We start from the raw sequence: 11,791 nt of genomic DNA on the forward strand, positions 1-11,791 counted from the left end.
GAAGCCCAAATACACCACATCCACTCGATCCCCCTTATCCACCCTGTTCGTTACATCCTCAAAAAATTCTAGCAAATTTGTCAAACATGACTTCCCCTTCATAAATCCATGCTGACTCTGACCGAATTTTGCTTTTTCAAATGTCCTGCTACTGCTTCTTTAATAATGGACTCCAACATCTTCCCAACCACAGATGTTAGGCTAACTGGTCTATAGTTTCCTGCTTTTTGTCTGCCTCCTTTTTTAAATAGGGGAGTTACTTTTGCAGTTTTCCAATCTGCTGCGATCTCCCCAGAATTCAGGGAATTTTGGTAAATTACAACCAATGCGTCCACTATCCCTGCTGCTACTTCTTTTAAGACCCTAGAATGCAAGCCATTGGGTCCAAGGGATTTGTCCTCCTTTAGTCCCATTATCTTACTGAGTACCACCTCCTTAGTGATTGTGATTGTTTTAAGTTCCTCCCCCCCATAACCCCTTGACTATCCACTGTTGGAATATTGTTAGTGTCCTCTACCGTAAAGACTGATACAAAATATTTGTTCAGAGTTTCTGCCATCTCCATATTCCCCATTACTAATTCCCCGGTCTCGTCCTCCAAGGGACCAACATTTACTCTAGCCACTCTGTTCCTTTTTATATACCTATTGAAACTCTTGCTATCTGTTTTTATATTTCATGCTAGTTTACTTTCATAGTCTATCTTCACTTTCTTAATCATTTTTTTAGTCATTCTTTGTTGACTTTTAAATGCTTCCCAATCTTCTGTCCTCCCACTAGTTTTTGGCCACATTGTATGCCCTTGTTTTTAATTGGATACCATCCTTTATTTCTTTAGCTAGCCACGGATGACTATCTTTTCTCTTACACCTTTTCCTCCTCACTGGAATATATTTTTCTTGAGAGTTGTGAAATATCTCCTTAAATGTACACCACTGTTCATCAACCATCCTACACTTTAATCTATTTTCCCAGTCCACTTTAGCCAACTCAGCCCTCTTACCTTCAAAGTCTCCTTTATTTAAGCTTAGTACGCTAGTTAGAGATCCAACTTTCTCACCCTCCATCTGAATTTGAAATTCAATCATGCTATGATGACTCATTCCGAGGGGATCCTTTACGAGGAAATTGTTTATTAATCCTGTCTCGTTACACAGGACCAGATCTAAGATAGCCTGCCCCCTGGTTGGTTCCATTACATACTGCTCAAGGAACCCGTCCCTTATACACACTCTTCCCTGACCAATTTGATTTGTCCAATCAATATGGAGGTTAAAATCATCCATGATTATTGTTGTTCCCTTTTTACAAGCCCCCACTATTTCCTGGTTTATGCTCCGACAAACAGAGTTGCTACTGTTAGGGGGACGATAGACTACACCCACCAGTGACTTTTTTCCTTTATTATTCCTAATGGCTATCAGATAATACCCATTTGTCTCAATTTGTGCTGTCAACTCATCTATTTTGTTACAAATGCTACGTGTATTTAGACATAGTGCCTTTAAATTTGTTTTTCTACCTTTTTTCCTATTTGTTTCCTTTGTCCTTCAAACTCAAGGCTAGACTTTCACTAGGTGGCTAAGGCCCAAAAAAATGGGCCTTGTTCCAGCGATTTGGATGTTTCGCCCGTGCTGATCGCCGGCACAAGGCCCATTTTTTTTAGCGATTTTCCACTCGGCCTTACCCCAGCGATGTCAAATGGGCAATCTGATTTTTCAGCAATCTCACAATTGCCCAAAGAAAACGGAAGTCAAAGAAGAAAAAAAACCTTCCCTAGCAACGCTATTCTGCGCATGTGTAGGATGTTTTTTTTTTAGGTTGATTTTCTTTGCCGCGTTTTGAGAGGTCAGGCGTCATCACACATGCTCAGAAGCACAGGGAGGGTCAGAGAGGGTGAGAGAGAGAAGGAGAGAGGCTTTTGGGTTCGGTAGATGGTATCTTGGAATTTAAAGTAAAATTAACAAATTTGAGAGCTCTTGCAAATTTTTTTTGAATTTAAAATACTTATAAATACTTATAAGTATAATTATATATTTTTCAACAGTACTTAATTGCTGAAATACTGCTATATTAAAAAAAACAGCAAAGGAGGGAGAAAGTGAGAGGAGAAGGGCCAAGCCCTTCAGCAAGGAGGCCAATGAGGCCCTCGTAAATATTGTGAGCACGAGGTGGGAGGACTTGACACGGGGTGGGCATGGGAAACCTCCACCCCGTGCATATAGACGAATATGGGCTGAGATAGCCGACGTAGTCACGTCGGCATCGAACGAAGCACGCACACCTGACCAGTGCCACAAAAGATGGAACAGCCTGCAGGCAGCAGCCAGAGTAAGTTGAAATTTATATTTAAAATCATCCATATGTATTATTTAATGATGTATGGAAATTTTAATTAGAATCTTCAATGTCATTTCGTTATATTATAGCATAATTCAATTAAAAATAAATTTATGCACCCTAACATTAAGTTGAATCTTATAGTATGAAATATTATTCATATGCAATGTAATGCAAATTTTTAATTGAACATTTAAATCTGTCAGTCTTAAATGTTTATTGCCAAATCCATTAGCTTATGCCTTGCAATGTTATCTTATCATTTACAGAAGAAGATATCTATCAACCGGTCAGAGCAACGGAGGACGAGTGGCGGAAATGTAGCATTCACTGTTAAAATTGTTTGATTGTGGTTGACAACAAGCTGCACATTTAGTGAGTGGAACCCCTTTCTGTTATGAAACACCTCCACTTTCTTTAAGGGTGCTTTCAGGGCAATGTGCATGCAGTCTATTGCTCCCTGTACCTTGAGGAACTATGAAATTCTGTAGAAAGCCAAAGCCCTCTCGGTCTGTGCCGCCCTGGTCATTGGGAAGCTTATGAAGTCCATCCTGCGAGTGTAAAGGGCTTCAGTCACCTGTCAAATGCAGCAGTGTGTAGCGTGCTGAGAGATATGGCAGATGTCGCCAGCTGAAGCCTGAAAAGATCCCGATGCGTAGAAGCTAGGGCAGCAGTAACCTTCACCTCAACGGACAGTGCAGTTCTGATGGTGCTGGAAGGCTGCAGATCACCCTTGACGAGTTGACATATCTCATCGATGACCTCCTTCCAGAATCGCAGCCTCCTAAGACAAGCATTTTCAGACAAGTTCAGGTAAGATTGCTTTTCCAAGTACCTTCGTTGGCTGTACGGTTTCCTCCTCTGTCTTTGTCTCCATCTACGCATTACTCTGCCATCTCTTTGATTGATCCTTTCAGTGTATGAGCAGTTGCAAATAAAGGCAAGGAAAGCATAGGCCCCATATCACTATCAATAATTACTTTCACTAATTTTAATAATCTCTCTAGTCTATACTGATAGAGAATTCAAGCAGGCTGCAAGGATCTGTGAGAAAACACAGATAGCAGTGAGATGTGTACGTGTGAGATAGCACGATGCATTTGGCCATCAATCACATTTGACATCTCAGGACTTTGGGCTGAGAGCCAACCATGGGTTAACAACACATACTGTTGAATCGATTGAGCCAATAAGGTCAAAGGAGGCAAGCTCACTATTGTAAATTGATCCAGGTATAAGTACAGCCATTTTTTGCCATGTGCTCCAGTTTAACAAAGACCTGGCATTCAGCCAGAAACTTTTTTTTGCTGCTGCTGGAATAAAGTTACTGTAAACCTACGACCGGATTTCGCATTTCATTGAGAATTAAGAGATCTAACAATTTTAGAGTCATGAACAGGATCGCTGAGGGAAGAAACTGCATTTTGGACATCAGACCTACATACTGAGGTAAGGGCTCCTCTTTATAAAAGTCCTCGGTCAGTTGTCTAAATTCACCCCCCCTCTACGCGATTCCGAAAGCCTCCGGTTTGCGAACCCTCCAGTTGATAGTCAGCTCGAGGTCCCAAAGACGTCTAAATTCGGCGGTGTGTTCGTTAATTAATTACCGACCTACTGACCCGGCTGGAAAGCCTACGACTCAAGATCCCAGTAAAGAAATCAGTATTATGGCAGCAGAAGATAAGAGCAAAGAATTGCCTACAACTATTAAAGGCGGGCGGGCCCCACCTGAGGTTTCGATAGATGAAATCCTCCAACAGTTGAGAGAATACATAGAGCAACAATTCGACTTATCTAAAACATGTATCAAGATTGAACAAAAGTACGGAACCTCCAAAGGACAATGGTCCTTGGATGAGATCAAAGGGTCTGGGGAAAAACAACCCGTATGAAAAATAAAGAATGAACCAGATGGTCCCTAACCGTTATGGGACAGATCTGACAGCGGAATGAAATCATGACACGGTCCCAACATGATAGGGACCTGACCAGTACAAAGGACCAATTGTAAGCGGTTTGTGAACAACGAAGACAGAAAAAACTTGAACTTGAAAAGTTGGAAGCAGAAGTTAAAGATCTTAAAGGTGAAATTAAAGAATGGAAAAAATAATTCGGTCAAGAGACAGTAATAGGAAAAGGAAAATGTATCGGTCAATTCCCAGGGTATCCATGTTTGGATAAATTAAAAGCGCAAACCTGAAGACACGACCAAGGAATAGATACGGATTCTGAGTCCTCTGACGATACAGAGTCAGAGGATGAAGAATTAGGAGTGCGCTTTGCCCCGTTTAAAAAAAGACAAGTTGTAGTCAAATCAGAAGAGACTGCGGATGAGGGCGAAACCAAAAAAACAAAGAAAAGGGTGTATGAAAAATACTTAGTTCATGATCCGGCAGACCCAGAGAAAATTGATAAATGGTCCAAGGAGTTGCCCAATCCCAAGAAAGGGGGAGTGAAAACGTGGGACCAATTGGGGCGCTTAAGAAATATATATCAACTTCATCCCTGGGACGGAGTGTAAATTTTGACCAAATGGTGCCAAAAACACAAGGAAGAAAATTGTATGACAAGGTAGAAGAAGCTTTGGGGCAGGATGAGCAAGAATTAAACGCAGGGTGGGATCCGATTAAACATTGGCTGCAAGCCTTCAGTCCAGCTAAGACAGACTGGGGAAAAATTGCGGCCTGCCAACAGAAAGGAACAGAGAAGGTATTGGAATATGACGAGCGGTTTAGATGCACGTGGCTAGAACATTCGGCTATGAATCATACGGATGAGGAAATAGATGAACAAGTGTTTGGACCCCTGAAAGCAGCTTTCGTGGCAGGTCTAAAGCCAGAACTGTCCAAAATGCTTAACATAATGTTACCGGACTGGGAAGGTAGTGGAACTCCCTTTGCAGAGTTGGTGGATCGATGTAACCAATTAGACAGGGATATGGGAGCTAAAGTCTGAACCCTGCAGGCTGTGGGATAGAAATTCCAGGATTCCGATAAACAGTCATTTGGAAAATTACCCAGAAAATGTCATTATTGTGGGAAAGAAGATCACTGGGCCAAGACGTGCAGGGTGAAACAGCAACGTCACGGCCGGGGAAGAGGACGTGGCCAAGGATACAATTCAGCCAACAAACCAGGCTAGTCACAAGATAACGACCTCATAGAAGCATTTAAGCGACTGACAATACAACAACAGAAAGAGTTACTTGGGATAGCAAAAGACGATTAGAGCCCGCCCAGGCCCCTCTCCTCGCACGAATACAACAAAGGGGTGATGGGCTATATATAACTGTGAGGATGTGCGATAAGGATGTGGACTGTCTTTTAGACACAGGGGTAGAATTAACATGCTTACCCCTACATTATGGAGACTCTTTGCCGTTGGATGGTAGGGCACGTATAGTCTATGGAGTTGGGGGCCATAAAATGGAAATTAAAAGGACAACAGTATACTTGGACCCGGTTACCGCAGGGTTTCCACAACAGCCCTACGGTATTCCACATGGCTTTACAAAGCCATTTGCAAGAATTACCTCCCCTGTCATCCACAGTCATCCAATATGTAGACAAAATCCTGCTAGCTTCAAACACAGAAGAACAGCATGAACAAGATCTACGAGCTCTGCTGGACCATCTTTGGCTGAAAGGACATAGCATCGACAAAGCACAAATATCCCAAGAAGAGGTTGTATACCTGGGACAAAAGATTTCACAAGGAAAGAGAGAACTTACCCAGGATAGAACTGCAGCCATTCAGGCTGCTAAAAAAACCACCACTATTCAGGAACTAAGGTCTTTTTTCGGATTGTGTAACTTTAACAGAAATTGGATTGACTCCTTCACACAGCTTGCTCAGCCATTGAATGATATCTTAAAGGGGAAACGTGCCTCTAAAGGAGCCATCACCCTCACTAAAGAACAGCAAGAGGCCTTCCTGAGTTTGAAAAAGGCCTTGTGTTTGGCACCGGCTCTGGGAATCCCCGATAGTGGTGAGCCATTTACCCTGTTTGTCCATGAGAAAGAAGGATACATGACAGCTATACTGACACAAGAACATGGGGATCGGCAAAGGCCTATTGGCTATTATTCGGTAAAACTGGATGCGGTAGCCCTCGGATGGGAAAGTTGCCTAAGGGCCATGGAAGTTACATGTCGAGCGGTAATGATCACTGCGGGTCTAGTCCTCGACCAAAAGCTGATTGTCAAGTGTCCCCATACTATACACGCTTTGCTGTCTATGAATAGAATGTCTCAGGTGACAGCAGCAAGATGGACCCACTGGACAGCAGTTTTGGAAGCTCCTAATTTCCATATCATCCGGGCCAGCCCGGTTAATCCCGCAACTATGCTCCCGATGTCAGAATCGAGGGAGCAAGAGGGGGGAGAATGTGAAGAGCATGACTGCGTGGAGGTTTTAAAAGAAACAGAAGAAGCAGCCTTAGCAGCAGAGGAGCCTCTGCACAACCCAGACCTCATCCTGTTTACAGATGGTTCCTCCTTTGTTGACAATGGTACCAGAAAAGCAGGATGGGCAGTTACAACCTTATATGAGGTAGAGGTAGTACCCTCAGGAACGTCAGCACAACAGGTTGAGTTACGGGCCCTGTCAGAAGCATGTCGAATAGCAGAAGGACAGACACCTAATGTCTACACAGATTCGCGATATGCTTTTGGAGTTGCACACGACTTTGGTCTGTTATGGCGGAAAAGGGGATTCCTCACTGCTGCTGGTACACCTATCTGAAATGGAAAAGAAGTCCGAGACTTACTAGAGGCCATACAATTACCTCAGGAAGTGTCCACCCTGAAGTGTAAGGCCCATATCAAGGAAAATACCAGGGAAACACAGGGAAATGCCCGAGCTGACCAGGCAGCTAAAGATACCCCCCCACAGGGCACTCCCCCAGAAGAACCAACACAGATGTGCAGATTGAAAGCACTCAGGACTCTGACACGAGACCTTCAAACAATGCAAGGTGAGTGCCCCCGAGAGGAAAAATGGACATGGATTGAGGCAGGAATTAAGCTATGCGAAGATGGTGTCTGGAGACAAAGAGTTACCTACAAGCTAGAAGCCACAAGCGCTTATGCCTTTTTTAGGCCAACAGATCCACTCGTGGGGACACTTGGCCTCACAACAGATGACAGCACGGTTCCAGAAAAGCTGGTGGGGTCGGGGATTTAAAAAACACGCCCAGCTGGTAACAGACCATTGTGTGGTCTACCAGAAAAATAATTCTGGACGCATCACGGTAATGCCCCAACTGAGACCCCCTGCCCCTGTCGGACCATTCCAGAATCTGCAGGTTGATTATATATCTCTCCCTCCATGCCAAGGATACACTAATATTCTTGTCATGGTCGACAGATTCTCAAGATGGGTAGAAGCTGTCCCAACTAAAAGAGCCACAGCCAATCACACTGCAAAGGTCTTGTGTAAGGATTACATTCCCCGATGGGGAGTCCCGAGTAGCATTGACTCAAATCAGGGAACACACTTCACAGGTGCTGTCTGCCAAGAAGTCTGTAGGTTACTGAACATTACGTGGGATTTACACTGTCCTTGTCACCCACAATCATCAGGACAAGTAGAGCGAATGAATCAAACTCTGAAACAACAGCTTGCCAAATATCACCAAGAAGGAACACTATGGCCCCAGGCACTACCAATAGTGCTATGTAGCATCAGGGCAACCCAAACAGAACTACAGGTCTAAGTCCATTTGAAATTATAACAGGAAGACCCATGTCACTGCCAGGAACTATCGATTTACGGAAAGCTGATGTTCACTTAATGGGCCCAAGTTTCCACATGATTCGCGCCTGATTTTTAGGAGCAACTGGTGGAGAACGGACTATTTTAGAAATCGCAATTCTCCACATTTTTTTTTCTGCAGTTCTAGTCAGGTAGAACAGTTCTAGTTTAGAACAGAATTTTTCTTCAAAAGGGGGGCGTGTCCGGCCACTGACGCCTGATTTGAAAGTTTCCACAGTGAAAATGTACTCCAAACTAAAGTAGAATGGAGCCAGTGAAGATTTTTGTAGAACTGAAAAAACCTGTTCTACACATTAAAAAATCAGGCGCAGGTTACAAATTAGGCGTCCAGAACGAGGTGGGGGGGAAGGGAACTCATTAAATTCGACAATAAATCCTTATTTATACTTCTACAAATATTATACAAATAAATCCAACCTGAATAAACATTTATAAGCCAAGAAAAGATTAATTAAACCATCTTCCTACCTGTGTGAAAGTGCTTCAGCCAGGGAGAATTATGCAGCTGTTCGTGCCGCTGAGCGAGAGAGGGAGGGAGAGAGAGAGAGGGAGGGAGAGAGGGGAGGGAGGGAGGGGGGGGAGAGAGGGAGGGGGGGTAGAGGGGGGGGGAGAGAGGGAGGGAGGGGGAGGGGAGAGGGAGAGGGGGGAGAAGAGAGGGGAGGGGAGAGGGGGAGAGAGGGGAGGGGAGGGGGAGGGGGAGAGAGGGGGAGGGGGAGAGAGGGGGGAGGGGGAGAGAGGGGGGAGGGGGGGGTCGGGGAACAGGAGCGGGTGTCGGGTGGGGAAGCGGATGTCGGGTCGGGGGGAGCGGGTCTCGGGTCGGGGGGGGGGAGCGGGTGTCGGGTCGGGGCGGGGGGGGAAGCGGGTGTCGGGTCTCGGTTGGGGCGGGGGGGGAGCGGGTCACGGGTGTCAGGTCGGGGCGGGGCGGGGGAGCGGGTGTCGGGTCTGGTCGGTGGGGGGTGGGGGAGCGAGTGTCGGGTCTGGTCGGGCGGGGAGCAGGAGCTGGCCGTGGGAGGAGCCCCAGTGAGGCCATTGGGCCAGGGCTCGGGGCTGCGTGCTTCGGGCCCCTCCCACACAGTTCGGCGCCTGGAGCTACTGCACTTGCGTGCCGACTGTAGCGCGCATGTGCAGAGGTCCCGGCACTGTTTTCAGTGCTGGGACCTGGCTCCGCCCCCCACAGCTCGTGCTGGCTGCGCCGAGTGCCACAGGACCTGTAAGTCGGTGGAGAATACCGAGGATTTTTTTAGGCACCGTTTTAGGCGCGAAAAACTGGCGCCCAGCTCGGAGGGGCGCCCGTTTTTTTTCTTGTGGAAACTTGGGCCCAATGAGTGACACTTTGTTATCATACTGTCAGAACCTAACCAATGCTATTAGTTCTGTTTCCCGACAGGTATCGGCAGCTTGGGGTTATCCACCCGAAGGAGGACACAACATCATCCCGGGAGTCTGGGTGTATGTGAAAAAGTTGCATAAAGAACCTTTGGGTGCCAAGTGGGAGGGACCTTATCAAGTGTTATTGAACACCCAGGCAGCTGTTAAAGTCCAAGGAAAGAAAGCCTGGATCCACGCTTCACACGTTAAACGAGCACCCGTAACTGAAGCTGAAATCTGATAAGGACAATTACTTCTTGCCAAAATGTATAAATTTACTGTACTACTGACTGTAGGTATTCTAGGCATTTGCCTACTTCTTATTAGCCGACCCTCTGCACCAAAGGGAAATAGTAGAGTACCAAGGGAATTACATGTAAATACTTTTTTACATACGTCATATCTTTATGCCAAACAAGGTAACATTTCTAGTTGTTGGGTGTGTGCGCATATTCCTATTCACCCCTTGAGGCCAGTTCCCTTGAATATCTCGGAAATGGCTGAGTGGATAATTAATCAAAATAAAACAGGCAATGCGTTTCAGGATACGGAAGACTGGGCACGTAAATGGAAGTCAGCAGGTTACAATCTGACTACCTTTGAAGGGGGGTACCAACCGTGCTACAATAATTCCAAACGGCCCCCATTTTTTGTTATCACTAATACAACGGGAATAGGAAGACCGGGGGAATTGGTCTGTCTGATTAGAAACATAACGGGGGGCCAAAATATGGGGTATAGTAACTGCTCCCGGAATTATAATACAATCAAGCCACGGAACCGTCCAAACTAGGCCGATGTGGGAATTCTTAACGTAACGGGAATTCTGAATAAAACAGATGGAAAAGCCTGGACAGGTCCCGGAGTGTTGATGACAAAGATACAGCTAACATTCATTGCCTATAATGGCACCTATTGGGTGTGTGGCCACAAGGCCTACCCTTGGCTGCCCAAGAATTAGACGGGATCCTGCTATTTAGCCTACATTGTGCCATATATGTATCATATAAAGTCCCTGTCGGAACATCTACACCATCCTAAGAGAGCTATCATAGAAACAGAGAGGTTCTTTGCCATTCTGATCCCCAGTTATGGGACCGCAAAATTGGCAAGGGAATCCATTAACATGGCATCTGTTGTGGAACGAGTAGCCAATGATACCTCAGAGGCCCTAGTTAAAATCAATGCAGAAATGGTAGCAGTCCGCACAGTAGCCCTACAGAATAGAATGGCCCTTGACTACGTCCTGGCTGAAAATGGAGGTACTTGCATCCTACTTGGAACTGAATGTTGCACATATATCCCAGAAAGCGCCGAAGAAATTACCCACTTAGCGGAGCATATCCAAAAGGAGGTAGAACAACTTAAGGAACCCCCATCATTCACTTTGTGGAGCGGGGCCACTGGATGGCTAGGTTCAGTAGGAACTTCATTGGTGGAAGGTTTAATTCTATTCGTTATAATTACTTTACTTTTATATTGTTTGTTTATGTTGATTAAATGTTGTTGCAACCAGGCGGCTGTAGCTGCTGTCCCGCAGGTGAGATGCCTAGCAGGTCCCAGCAGACCGTCTGTACGTGGCACAGGGGTATGTTATGATTAAGGGAAGGTTGCTTACTGGTTGAATTAAGATATTGATTTGGATTAAATTGGACTGAGGTTAATTAACCTACTAAAATCAGACTTCCATTGTGGCCACGATGGAATTTGGGTTGGTGTAAATTTGTATGGAAGCTACTAGTCCGGACATGTGGCGAAACACATCAACAAATTTTAGAAGGAAACTCGATTAAGAATGTTTAACCAGTGATACCTGATGTTTTATGATTCAGTTTGTGAAAGAATCAAAGGGGGGATTGATAAAGAATTCAAGCATGCTGCAAGGATCTGTGAGAAAACACAGATAGCAGTGAGATGTGATTCATTAGGCCATCAATCACATTTGACATCTCAGGACTTTGGGCTGAGAGCCAACCATGGGTTAACAACACATACTGTTGAATCGATTGAGCCAATAAGATCAAAGGGGGCGAGCTCACTATTGTAAATTGATCCAGGTATAAGTACAGCCATTTTTTGCCATGTGCTCCAGTTTAACAAAGACCTGGCATTCAGCCACAAGCTTGTTTGCTGCTGGAATAAAGTTACTTTAAACCTACAACCAGATTTCGCATCTCATTGAGAATTAAAAGATCTCACAATACTCTATAATCACTGTACTCTGCACTCTCTGTACTCTCTACGCTGTATACCAGTCAGTTTGATAGGCCCCAACAATATCAGTAAATAACTTCATAATGTAAAAGCT

Source organism: Pristiophorus japonicus, chromosome 9, assembly GCF_044704955.1.
Source record: "Pristiophorus japonicus isolate sPriJap1 chromosome 9, sPriJap1.hap1, whole genome shotgun sequence".
Classification (NCBI taxonomy): domain Eukaryota; kingdom Metazoa; phylum Chordata; class Chondrichthyes; family Pristiophoridae; genus Pristiophorus; species Pristiophorus japonicus.